At 41.7% G+C, this 12,581-nt stretch overlaps 1 protein-coding gene across 1 annotated transcript in view; it reads right to left on the minus strand.

Moving 5' to 3' along the window:
* Positions 1-8,807, minus strand: part of MUC19 (mucin 19, oligomeric) — a 193,102-nt gene extending 184,295 nt beyond the window's left edge. Inside the window, exons 1-3 of the mRNA XM_034935026.2 lie at positions 8,696-8,807; positions 4,463-4,601; positions 3,813-3,994 (exon numbers count right to left, since the gene is read on the minus strand). The gene's annotated coding sequence lies outside the window, so the exon portion shown is untranslated. The remainder of the gene's footprint in view (positions 1-3,812; positions 3,995-4,462; positions 4,602-8,695) is intronic.
* Positions 8,808-12,581: the final 3,774 nt, after the last annotated feature.

Raw genomic sequence — 12,581 nt, forward strand, 5'->3', positions numbered from 1 at the left:
CAGGATTAAAAACTAAATATGCTGAGGATACACACATTGATCTGTCCCCTATTAATCACTGCAGAAGTCTTAATACCTCAAGAAACTCAAATATTGTGATTAAATATTGTAATTGCCTTTCCCTTAACAACAAAATGTATTTTAAACATTAACCTACTTTGAAACAAAGAACTCTTTGCTTATCAATACGTTATTAGACATTTTCTTAGAGAAATACGTGTCATAAGTATAGGTATAGATGCACTAAGATGTATAACTGTACAGTAATAGCTTTATTATTCACAAGGATATGTAAGACTCTAATGGTATAAGTTTTTACTTTACAATAAGATATGTAAATAAGTAGAAAATATATTAAAATGAAAACAACATAAAAAGAATGTTTTAGGACAAAAACAAATTTAAATAGAAAATGTCATTCATCAATATATATCTAGATATCCTGGGTAAAGAGAGAAGTTCAAGTTAGAATCTGAGAGGAGTTCTGGTCTGGTCTGTGATGAGCAGGGTAGAGAGGAATAAAAAGGGAGGAATCTCTTGCACTAGTCAGGTGGACCTGGAAAATGGAAAGGCCACCTCCACAGCTTTGTTGATGCCATTTGCTCCTCATCTGCTCCCAGTTGCTATGAAGAAAAGACTTCAGCAGTTAAAACGAAAGCAGTCCTTAGTTTATCTCCCCAGAAAAGCAGAAGAATCCAGGAAAGGGGGAAAAGGTATGGACCAACATCCTTTTTCTTCCCCTTTATTTACTCATGACTCAACTCACTTAAAACAAATAAATAATTCCTACCTTTTCAGAGGGCCTCACCAATACATATTGAATGCTTTTACACATGCTCCTTGGCTGGCCAAATCTGTTTAGTCTATTTGTTGAGTCTTAAATTATTTCAAAAGGGGACAGAATTTAACAGATTACAACATTTTAATTGCATTTACCTGATTAAGGTGGCACATTTACTGAAGGCCATGCAATATTAAATATGACACCAGTGTAAGTATCAGAGCTTTTTCTATGAGTCAGGTATTTGGAGATGGTAAACAATAGACATTTTAGTGCTGGAGAAGAGGACTCACTCCAAGAACAGAGAAAGAGGTAACAAATGGAGGTTAAAGAGACTAGCAACTCATTGACTTTGTCATTTTTCCAAAACCCAGCCTTTTTTCTTTCAATGATTCACAAATTCATTAAGATGGTACATAAAGGACTTTTCTCCAACATAGAAAAAAACATAGTTCAGAGGGAACTATCTTATACATTGAGACATATGACTCACAATAACACTGCCATTGATGATGTTCTTTTCTTTATCATACATGACTTCATTGTGAAGAAGATTTGATCTCAGGAAACCCATTTTTTAGATTATCATTATGACATAATTATTCTGCTATATGCTTCACAGTAGGCTTAGACTTGTAGGAGCCAGAATGATACAAAGTTATCAGGGGCTGTTGAGCAACTAAGAATATATGCAAGATACAACATTTCAATAAGCAAGATTGAAGGGGAATGCTATGGAAGCTCCAAGGAAGGTGAGATTACTTTTAGCTTAGGAGAATCGGGGAACATTTCATTACATTTGCTTGGCACAACCCTAACCATGGCTTAAATTAAACTCTTTCCTCTTCCCAACTACACTATGCAGATGAACACAACTGGTTCATCTATGAACCATATGCTAACTTGTCTCTCTTAAATTAATTACCCTGAATGGACCCTTAAGACAGCTAGGCAATTATATTTTCTAGTCCATTTGCTGTCATATTCTTCTATTTCATATCTTCTCTCCTCTCCAACATCCAACACCTCTTTCCCATCATCCCTGTCTGTTAATAACATTATTTCCAGTTTTACTGAAAAAACAAAAGCTATCAAAAGAAATTCTGCCAGATTTCTACTCAAACTTTACCTACGTTCTTATTTATCCAGATGAACTCTCTGTGCCATGATCAAAGGCCAACTCTTTCATTTGTATACTGGATTCCATCCAAGAATATTATGCCAGCAATTCATTCATCTCTAGGTTTTCCCCCCTTTTGGATTATTCTCAACAGTATAAATGCATGAGCTTATTTCTCCTAACTCAAAATAAATAAATACATACATGAAACAATGCTATGAAACGAGAATTATATCTCAATAAAGCTGTTTAAGAAAAAAAATTGTGGAACTCACTTCCTTCTGGCTCTCTTCTCATTTCTCTTTTCCCTTTAATGATTAAATATCACAAAAGAAGTATTTGTGCTCATGGACTCCACTTCCTGACTTATTCACTCATGAACTTTGTTCCTTCAAGTTTTCACTGCATCACTGAACAAGATGTGCTCTTGGCAAGGACACTGGTGATTGATCCCCTTTTGTGAATCTAATGGTCAATTTTCAGTCCTTATTTTATCAACCTCTCAACAACAGCATTGAACACAGTTGATCAATTCCTGCTTTTCAGTACACTTTATGTCACTTCTGCAAATTCCAAGCTTTTTTCTATTTCATTTGCTGCTCCTTTTTATCCTCTGTTGATTCCTTCTCATATCCCAAGGCCTGTTAACATGAGGACCCTGAGGCTCAAATTTGAATCTCTCTTTTTGTTATTCACTCCCTGGAGGATTCTATTCAAATTCTATGAATTTAAATACCATGTATATGCTCATTACTTTCAAGTTTATATATCTAGCCTGGCCTTTTCCTCTGAGCTCCAGGCTCATATTAATCATCTTCACTTGAATGTCTGCTAGGCAGCTGAAACTCAATGTGCCCAACATGAAACTCCACTTCCATGTTCCATCTCTTCCACAGATGTGCTTCTCCCAATGTCTTTTCATCTCAGTTAATGGAGCCTCTGTTCTTCCAGTTACCTCTACCTACAGTTTGGAGCCATCCTTGACTCCTCTTTTTCTCTCACCCATCTCCTACTCATTCCATCAGAATGTCCTCTTAATTTTTACTTTAATCTTGAGTCCAACCTCTTCTCTGCACCCCTACTGCCACCACCCTGATACCCCTCATTTATGCTGCCATCGCCTCTGGCCTAGATTACCATAATGGACTTTCAGCTAGTCTCTCTATTCATCTACTTATTCACTGTGGCTAATCTCAGGACATCAGCCAGCATGGTCCTGTGCAAACTCACTCTTATGCTGTGTTTCTCCACTCAAACCTCTGCATGGCCTCATTTCATTCAAAATAAAACCAACACCATTAACATGGCTTACAAGGCCCTGCTCCATCAGCCCCAACTCTCTCATCTCACCTCCTACCTACCTATTCTTACTGTCTCCACTCCAGCCTCAGAGGCCTCCCTACTATTGGTGGAGCTCACCAGGTACACTCATACCTCAGAATCATGCTCGGAATCTGATATGGTTTGGCTGTGTCCCCACCCAAATCTCATCTTGAATTGTAGTTCCCATAATCCCCCTGTATTGTAGGAGAGATCCAGTGGGAGGTAATTTAATCCTGGGGGTGGTTACCACCATGCTGTTCTTGTGATAGTGAGTGAGTTCTTATGATATCTGATGGCTTTATAAGGGGCTTTACCCCTTTGCTAGGCACTTCTCCTTCCTGCTGTCATGTGGATAAGGATATGTTTGCTTCTGCTTTTGTCACCAGTGGATCTTTTCTCCTAGAGCTCCCAAGGTGGTGGCAGGCCACACCCAAGATGGCAGCAAGCCTTCTGTTCTCTGACCTGGGGTTCTTGGCCTCATGAATTCCAAGGAATGGAACCTTGGGCATGCGGTGAGTGTTATAGCTCTATTAGAAGCTGTGGGTCATGGAAGAGAACCGTGGAATGTTCATCTCAATTAGGACGGACCCGGGCACTTAGCTGCACAGGAACAATGGTAAGCCTCTAGTATGATCAGGAGTCACAATGGTGCCTCGCTGGATCAGAAGCACAGCAGACACCCTGCCAAATCCGGAGGGGTGGGAGTCAACGGTGGGTCTGCAACAGTGGCATTCAGCAGTAGTTGATGGTGAGCAAAAGCTCAGCTTGAGCTGGAACAAACATGGATCAGAAGAGTGTGCAGTTGCAAGATGTAATGGAGTGAAAACAGAGCTCTCATACAATGGGAGGGGACCCAAAGGGGGTTGCCACTGCCAGCTCGAATGCCCTGGGTTTATATCCCAATCATTGTCCCTCCCCTTGTGCTCTCAGGTAATAGATGATTTCACTATTTCTTTACCTCCTGCTCTTAGCCTAATTGGTGAGCCCTCTTTACTACCTGATTGGTCAGGTGTGAGCTAAGTTATAAGCCCTGTGTTTAAAGGTGGGTGCGGTCACCTTCCCCAGCTAGGCTTAGGAGTTCTTATAGGAAATCCAGCTAGTCCTGTCTCTCAGTCCCCGCTCTCAACAGGAAAACCCAAGTGTTGTTGGGGAGGTTGGCCAATGACTGCGCTAATTGCTTCCTGCTGAATTGGGGTGTAGTAGGGGTCATGCAGTTGATATTTCGCCAGAAGGGGTACCTTCGATGTCATCAACATTGGAGCATGGGCTAGCAGGCCGGTCCAGGGGTCCACGGTACATCTTCGTCATGGACTGCATCTGGGGCTCCATTTGAAGAATGATTTGTAGTTTTACAGCTTTGATTCTAGAAGAGACAAACTTAACAAGGAGGTTAAAGATACAGGGATGCAGAAAAAGGCATCTTTAAGGTCCAGGACCATAAACCACTCTGCTTCCCCTGGTATTTGGGAAAGCAGGGTATAAGGGTTAGGTAGAGCTGGGTATAGAGGTACAACGGCCTTATTGATAATCCTGAGATCTTGCACTAACCTCCACTGTCCATTAGGTTTCTGTACTCCTAAAATTGGAGTATTGCAGGGACTATTGCATGGTTTTACTAAGCCTTGGGCTTTTAGGTCTTTAACAATCTTTTGGAGTCCTTGCTTGGCCTCGGATCTAAGCGGGTACTGCCTTTGGTAGGGAAAGGAGATGGAATCCTTTAGTTTAACTTGAATGGGATGGGCATTCTTCACTTGTCCATATTGTCCTTCTGTTGCCCAGACTTCAGGACTAATTCCTTCCTCAAGTAGGGGACAATAAACCTGTGTTCCCTCTCCTATGCTCAGGTGTATAATGGCCCCTGCTTTAGCTAGGATGTCTCTCCCTAACAAAGGAGTGGGGATTTCAGGCATGATTAGAAAGGCAAGTGAAAAGAGTGAAGTTCCCCAGTCACAAATTAGTGGCTGGGAGAAGTATCTAGTGACTGCCTGTCCTACGACCCCTCGGATAGAGACAGATCTGGAAGACAGTTGTCTGGGATAGGAGAGTAAGACTGAGAAGGCCGCACAAGTATCCAGAAGACAGTTAACCCCCTGGCGCTCAATAGTCAAGCATACCCGGGGCTCTGTGAAGGTGATGGCATGGGCTGGCTCTTGCTGCAGGCACCCTCAGTCCTGCTGCTGGATTATCTGGTTAGTGGCTTCTGACTCAGAGGACCTTTGTCCCCTGGGGCAGTGGGCCTTCCAATGATTCCCTTGACATAAGGGGCATGGATGAGGGGGTTGCTTATTTCTATTCAGACAATCTTTTTTAAAGTGTCCTTGTAGACCTCACTGGAAGCAAGCCCTATTAGGCATTTGATTTGCCTAGCCTTTCCCTGTTCCAGAGCCTCTAAAGTCCACTTGCCTGAGGGCCATGACTAAAGTGGTGGCCTTTTTCTTATCCTGTTTGTCCTGTTCCACCTGCTCCTCCTGATCTCTGTTATAAAAAACCGAGGTTGCCAAGTTCAATAGGGTTTCTAAGTTTTGCTCCAGGCCTAAGGTGTAATTTGAAGTTTTTTTCTAATGTCTGCAGCTGACTGAGTGATAAACTTATCCTTTAACATTAGTTGGCCTTCAATAGAGTCAGGTGACAGTGAGGTATGCTTCCTCAATGCCTCTCTTAGTCTCTCCAGAAAGGCAGTAGGATTTTCTTCCTTTCCCTGTGTTATAGTGGATATCATTGAATAATTTATTAGGCTTCTTCCTAGTTTTCCTTAGTCCTTCTAGCACGTCAGTTAGCAAATATCTGTGGCACCAATCTCCATGTTCTGATTCTGTGTCCCAATGAGGGTCTACACTGGGAACTGCCTGCTGGCCTGTGGGGAATTTTTCTCTTTCCTCTGTTATCTTCCTATCATTGACCTGACTGAGATACCAGCGATCGCCAAACTCTCGGACTGCAGTTATGGCGGCACTTCTCTCATTTGGGGTTAGTGTCTGATCTAGCAGTAACATTATGTCTCTCCATGTCAGATCAAAGGGTTGTCCTAACCCTTGTAAAACATCAACATAGCCATTGGGGTTATCTGAGAATTTACCTAGGTCTATTTTAATTTGCTTCAAGTCTGACAGAGAAAAAGGTATATGCACTCTGGGCTGAATTCTCCAGAATACGTCTTAGTGGCATTTTTGCCTTAGGAGAAATGTTTCCCATCTGGAAAAAGAACATAGGGATGCCAGCACCCCTAGTCATTTTCCAATGAGCATTAGTCCTAGAGCGTCCTCTATGGTCCTAATGCTTATTCCTTTCCAGGGTGCGTAACCACCCATGGACCTCTGCTTATCGGATTAGTTACGCTCACCGATGTAGTAGTCCTGCACCCCTTTTCCTGCCTTTCTTGACCACAGAGAAACGGGTCTGGGCTGCTGGATTCTAGTGGTCCTTTACCAGCGTGCCCAACATTGCCTTTGTGCTAGGGGTGAGTTCTAGAGCTGGGCTGGGCTTCTGAATATTTCATAAGAACCCAGCTGCCGCATCAAGATGCATTCCCATAAACAACAGTTCTTATGCAAATTCGTTTCAGAGAGGGTGTAGACAACCTTTTGAGTCAGGACTGAGATAGAGTTTTTGCCCACTAGGGCCTTTGTCCTTCTTTTCCTTTGTAGAAATACACCCTGATTATCAATCTTAAACTTTTTGTTGCCCTGGATTAAGTCCTTTTGGGTATGAAATATGAGAGATGGATCTTGTTTATCCTATGTGCCTTTTTCCTATGAGAAGGAGAGCGAGGAGAAAAAGATGGGCTTGCAGGTTTTTTAAGTACTTTAAGGCTTGGCTGAGTGCAAAATTGGTCTGCACGTTTGAGCAGACCAATTATTAAGCAATTTTCCTAACTCTGCTTTTACGAGAGTTTCCCTCAATTACTGAATACCAATTGTGTTTTTTTCCCTCAATCACTCGGGAGGAACCATCTATTGCCCTGTCCTGAAGGGAGTTCCTCCTAGGTCTGGTCGGACCTTTGCATAGTAAGTAAGATTTAAATCCCCTGTTATGAAATCTGCTGGGTTAAGGGAATTATCAGTGGTTAGTGTTAAATCACCTTTTTCTAACAGAAGAGCCCTATACTTTAAGATTTTTGAGTTAGTAAGCTACCTTTTTGCTTTTTTTGACTTAGGATAGCTCTGAACTGGTGAGGTGTGCTCACAATGAGATTTCCTCTAAAAGTTATTTTTCTACTTTCTTCTGTTAGCAAAGCAGTTGCTGCTACAGACTGAATGCATTTGGTCCATCCGTGGGTTACTGGGTTAAGGATTTTTGATAGGAAGGCTAAGGGTTGTCTGTGGTCTCAGTGTTTTCAGGCTATGCCCTTGTTTACACTGACAACAAGGTAGTATTGGAGTGTTATAGGGTCATGGAGAAGACCTTCAATTATCAATTATAGGTTTTAAATTTAGCCTGGCTTTTAAAGGAATAGGGCACACTGTTTTTTCTTTACCACTTCTATCTTTCTCTCTTTCCCTCTTTTTCCCTTTTTTCTCTCTCTTTTTTCTTTTCTCTGACTTTCTCTCTTTCTCTCTTTTCTCTCTCTCCCTTTTTCTCTCTTTTCTCTCTCCCTCTCTCTGCCTTCCCTCTTTTCCCTTTAATTGACTCATTTTGCTTTCATCCTGATCTATTATGTTGTTGTAGACCCAATTCCAGTTGTTAAAGTACTGGGTCATCAGCTCTAAGGCCCTGGCCAAGGAGCCAAGGCTTGGAGATTGTATTGCAGGGGGAGGGTAAGCTGGGTAGAAATTGGGAGAGGAGAGTATCTTGCACAATGGGAGAGCAATCCTCCTAGCCACTTACAAACTTGGGGCCCTGGCAAGGGTGGTGGGGAACGGGTCCCACATAACTGCCCATGTCAAGAGCTGTATACCTAAATTGGGAGGGATACCAGGGGCAGACTCACTGGATTCATAGCCTAGATGCCTGAGGATGCAGCATTGAGCTTCCTTAGATCCCTTTGGAGATACAACTTGCTCTAATACTTGGGATAGGAAATGAAAGTCTGAAGCATTAGTACCTAGGAGGCAGGGATCAGAGGTAAGGAGAATTTTGGGGCTAAACTTTCAAGAAAGTCTTGGTCAGGACCCAGGAGGTATGGGTCAGAAGGAGAGGTAGGGGCACATTCATGGGCAACTATTGAGTAGAGACTTCTGGCTGTGCCATGAACTCGACCGGCCAATGCCGGGAGTTCAGGACGACAGCTTTCTGCCTCTAGTTGGCCCTTGGCTTCCCCCAGGAATTGTGAAAGTGGAAGCTGGTTCCAGGCAGACCAATGCTCCCAACCCAGAAGGGTTGGGGGTCATTAGAAAGCCTTTTTCCAGGAAGCCTCACACCTGAGTCTTAAGTCCGGTGGCCACGCTAATCATTTTTAACCAGCCAACAGGTGCCCGGTATTTCCTCCAATTCTAAGGAATAGGACAGAATAGCAAGCAAAAGTGGTCTATTACTCATCGCTTTGGAGAATCCCCGTACAGGCAACCAGATGTTACCAGCAGGTCTTTGTTCTTAGAGCTCCCAAGATGGTGGTGGGCTGCTCTCAAGATGGTGGCAGCTGCTCCCAAGATGGCAGCAAGCCTTTTGTTCTCTGACCTGGGGTTCTTGGCCTCATGGATTCCAAGGAATGGAACCTTGGGCCATGCAGTGAGTGTTATAGCTCTATTAGAAGCCTTGGGTCATGGAAGAGAACCGTGGAACCCGGTGACTAGTGTTCAGCTCAATTATGATGAACCCGGGCACTTAGCTGCACAGGAACAATGGTGAACCTCTAGCCTGACTGGGAGCAGCAATGGGTGCCTCACTGGATCAGAAGCACAGCAGACACCCTGCCAGATCCGGAGGGGTAGGATTCAACAGTGGGTCTGCGACAGCAGCATTCAGCAGTGCTTGGTAGCAAATGAAAGCTCAGCTCGAGCCAGAACAAACACGGACCAGAAGAGTGTGCAGTTGCAATATTTAATAGAGTGAAAACAGAGCTCCCATACAATGGGAGGGGACCCAAAGGGGGTTGCCACTGCTGGCTTGAATGCCCTGGGTTTATATGCTGATCATTGTGCCTCCCCTTATGCTCTCAGGCAATAGATGATTTGATTATTTCTTTACCTCCTGCTCTTAGCCTAATTTGTATTTTAGTAAGCCCTCTTTACTACCTGATTGGTCAGGTGTGAGCTGAGTTACAAGCCCTGTGTTTAAAGGTGGCTATGGTCACCTTCCCCAGCTAGGCTTAGGAATTCTTATAGGAAATCCAGCTAGTCCTGTCTCTCACTTTTGCCATGATTGTAAGTTTCCTGAGGCCTCCCCAGCCATGCTGAACTGTAAGTCAATTAAACCTCTTTCCCTTATAAATGACCCAGTCTCAGTTATGTATTTATTAACAGTGAGAGAACGGATTAATACACCATCCCACCTTTGTACTGCTGCTTCTGCTCCTTAGAATACGCTCCTCAGATAGCCACACAATATGCTCCCTTACCTCACTAAAACTCAGATTTTTATGACATATTTTACAAATAGCTAGTATTTACTTCTGTTCCCAGACCAAACTGAGGATTGGGCTATTTCTCAGGGCCGAATAGTGAGATGCAGATGAAATAGGGAGGGAGAGAGTTTTAATTTCTGCAACCAGTTACAGGGAAAAGGCCTGGAAATTATCACCAGGCCAACTCCAAATTACAAATTTTTCAAGAGCTTATATACCTTAAGCTATATAGTATATAAACTATATGTCTAGGTGTAAATGTGCATTCATCTAAAGACATTAGTGATATAACGTCTTTTTTTTTTTTTTTTTTTTTGAGATGGAGTCTTGCTCTGTTGCCCAGGCTGGAGTGCAATGGTGCGATCTCAGCTCACTGTAACCTCCACCTCCTGGGTTCAAGCAATTCTCCTGCCTTAGCCTCCTGAGTAGCTGGGACTACAGGCGTGTGCCACCATGCCCAGATAATTTTTTGTATTTTTGGTAGAGATTGGGTTTCACTGTGTTAGCCAGGATGGTCTCAATCTCCTGACCTCGTGATCTGCCCACCTTGGCTTCCCAAAGTGCTGGGATTAGAGGCATGAGCCACCACACCCGGCCTAACTTCTTTAAATCTATAACTAACGTCTGAGTTCTGAAGGAGTTCCTATAGAGCCTCAGTAAATTTACTTAATCTGAATGGGTCCAGGTGCTGGGGTGATTATCCTTATCTTGTCTCCTGCTAAATCTCAGAGGTTTGAGGAGTTCCTTCAGACTCCCAATAAACTTGTTTATGGAGGCCTGGGGAGTTTCTTTAGACCCACAATAAAACTTATTTAGTCCTCAGTGGTCCTGTTAAGAATTCCTTCATTATTTTGTCATGCTTTAAGGCCCAGGAAATGCCTAGGCAAAACTATTGATGGGCTTTTGTTAAATCTCAGCCTTTGTATAAGGGCACTGGCTTTTAATATTTAACTTCACCACTCAGTCAGCATGGAAACAGTTGTTATGGAGGCCTGCATTAGTGAGACCTGGCCTGACACACTTCTACATGCTATAATTAGTTCTTCCTCCAAAATAACTTTTTCAGAGTTATAATTAGACTTCAGCTTTAATGAGTTAAAACCTCCCTATATGTAAGAGATTTAAAATGTGGATAATTTGCATGTTTTAAGCAGATGTCTAAGAAGATGGATAATAACATAATAAGATTATATTATCACTATTCTATACCAAATTCTGTAATAAATTAAAAGACTTTTAAATTTCTTGCAGACCCTTTTATACTTTTGTGTAATTGCTATTTCTCCCAGATTCCACTTTCTCACCCCATGTATGTCTTTGCTCAAATACTAATTTCACTTGAACTCCTTTCCTGAATACCTTACTTTCAACTGCAAATCTTACCCCACTCCACTCCTTCCCTATCCCTATTCTCTGAAGCACTCACCACCAGCTGATGTATACATCTTAATGTAATCTATTTACTACATGTAGTTATTATCTGTCTTTAGTAGTAGAATGTAAGTTTGATTAGGGCAGGGATCTCTGCATGTTTTGTTCACTCTTGAGTCTCAATGCCTGGAAGAGAACTTGGCACAAATAAGTGCTTAATAAATATTGAATGATTGATTTAGTGAATAATTTTATTGGGCTCAAAAATAGGTTACATTAAGGCTGGGCACGGTGGCTCACACCTGAAATCCCAGAACTTTGGGAGGCCAAGAGAGGGCAGATCCCAAGGTCAGGAGTTTGAGACCAGCCTGGCCAACATGGTGAAACCCCGTCTCTACTAAAAAAATTCAAAATATTAGCTGGGCTTGGTGGCAGGTGCCTGTAATCCCAGCTACTCGGGAGGCTAAGGCAGGAGAATCGCTTGAACCCGGGAGGCAGAGGTTGCAGTGAGCTGAGATCACGCCACTGCGCTCTAGCCAGGGTGACAGAGTGAGACTCCATCTCAAAAAAAAAAAGGTGACATTAAATAACAATGGCAATAGTAATAGTCATAATAGTCATTTAGTCTTAAATAGACTTAAATAGTCTATTCAAAAAACCAATTCTTAAATAGGTTTTATTATTGCAACTATTTACATTGAGACGTGATTCAGTTTAATACAACATGCAGTTATTTCACACAGTACTTAAACTGGGAATACATGATGGATAAGAAGAGAGTCCTACCATTAGAAACTTCTAGCCTAAATTCACCCTCAGTGAGTTATTACAAAGGACGAATGTACTGGTGGTGTTAACAGTTCCTGTTTGATTTTAACAGTTCAAAATCACCTAGTAGTGAAAAATAATCACTAAGTTTTAATGATGCTTTCTAGAACTTCTCCACTGCAATGTTAATAACCATAGATAAAATTTGGTTTACACTGGAACTAAAAGTCAAGATAACAATAAAATGACAGCATATTATGTTTATATTTGTTGCTTTTCTATGAGTATTTTAAAACTTTTATGAAGACCCTGATAATTTGATGATTATGTATGAAAGCTTTTTTATCCTCTCAGATTTCAAAGCATGTGTAATTGAGAACATAATAGAAAAAGTATATAATATATACACATGAATTAATACTATCAACTTAGCAAATGTTAAGTAGAATGCAGAAAAAGAAATTTTTTAGGAAAAAGATTCATTTTGTTCAGGAACTTCTCACTAGGTAGCTTGTTTTACAATGACATTAAACATGTAACTCTTTTGTAACAGCATATCAATTGGATAAAGTCATCTAATAATATGAAAACATATACTGCATAACTTCTATACCTAGACTAAAAGCATATCCATCAGAAAAAACAATAGTCAAATATCTCCTTCTTGTTTTAAAATGTTGTGGCTTAAATGTCTGCACACTTAAAGATACAATGCCAGA

This window comes from Pan paniscus, chromosome 10, assembly GCF_029289425.2.
Source record: "Pan paniscus chromosome 10, NHGRI_mPanPan1-v2.0_pri, whole genome shotgun sequence".
Classification (NCBI taxonomy): domain Eukaryota; kingdom Metazoa; phylum Chordata; class Mammalia; order Primates; family Hominidae; genus Pan; species Pan paniscus.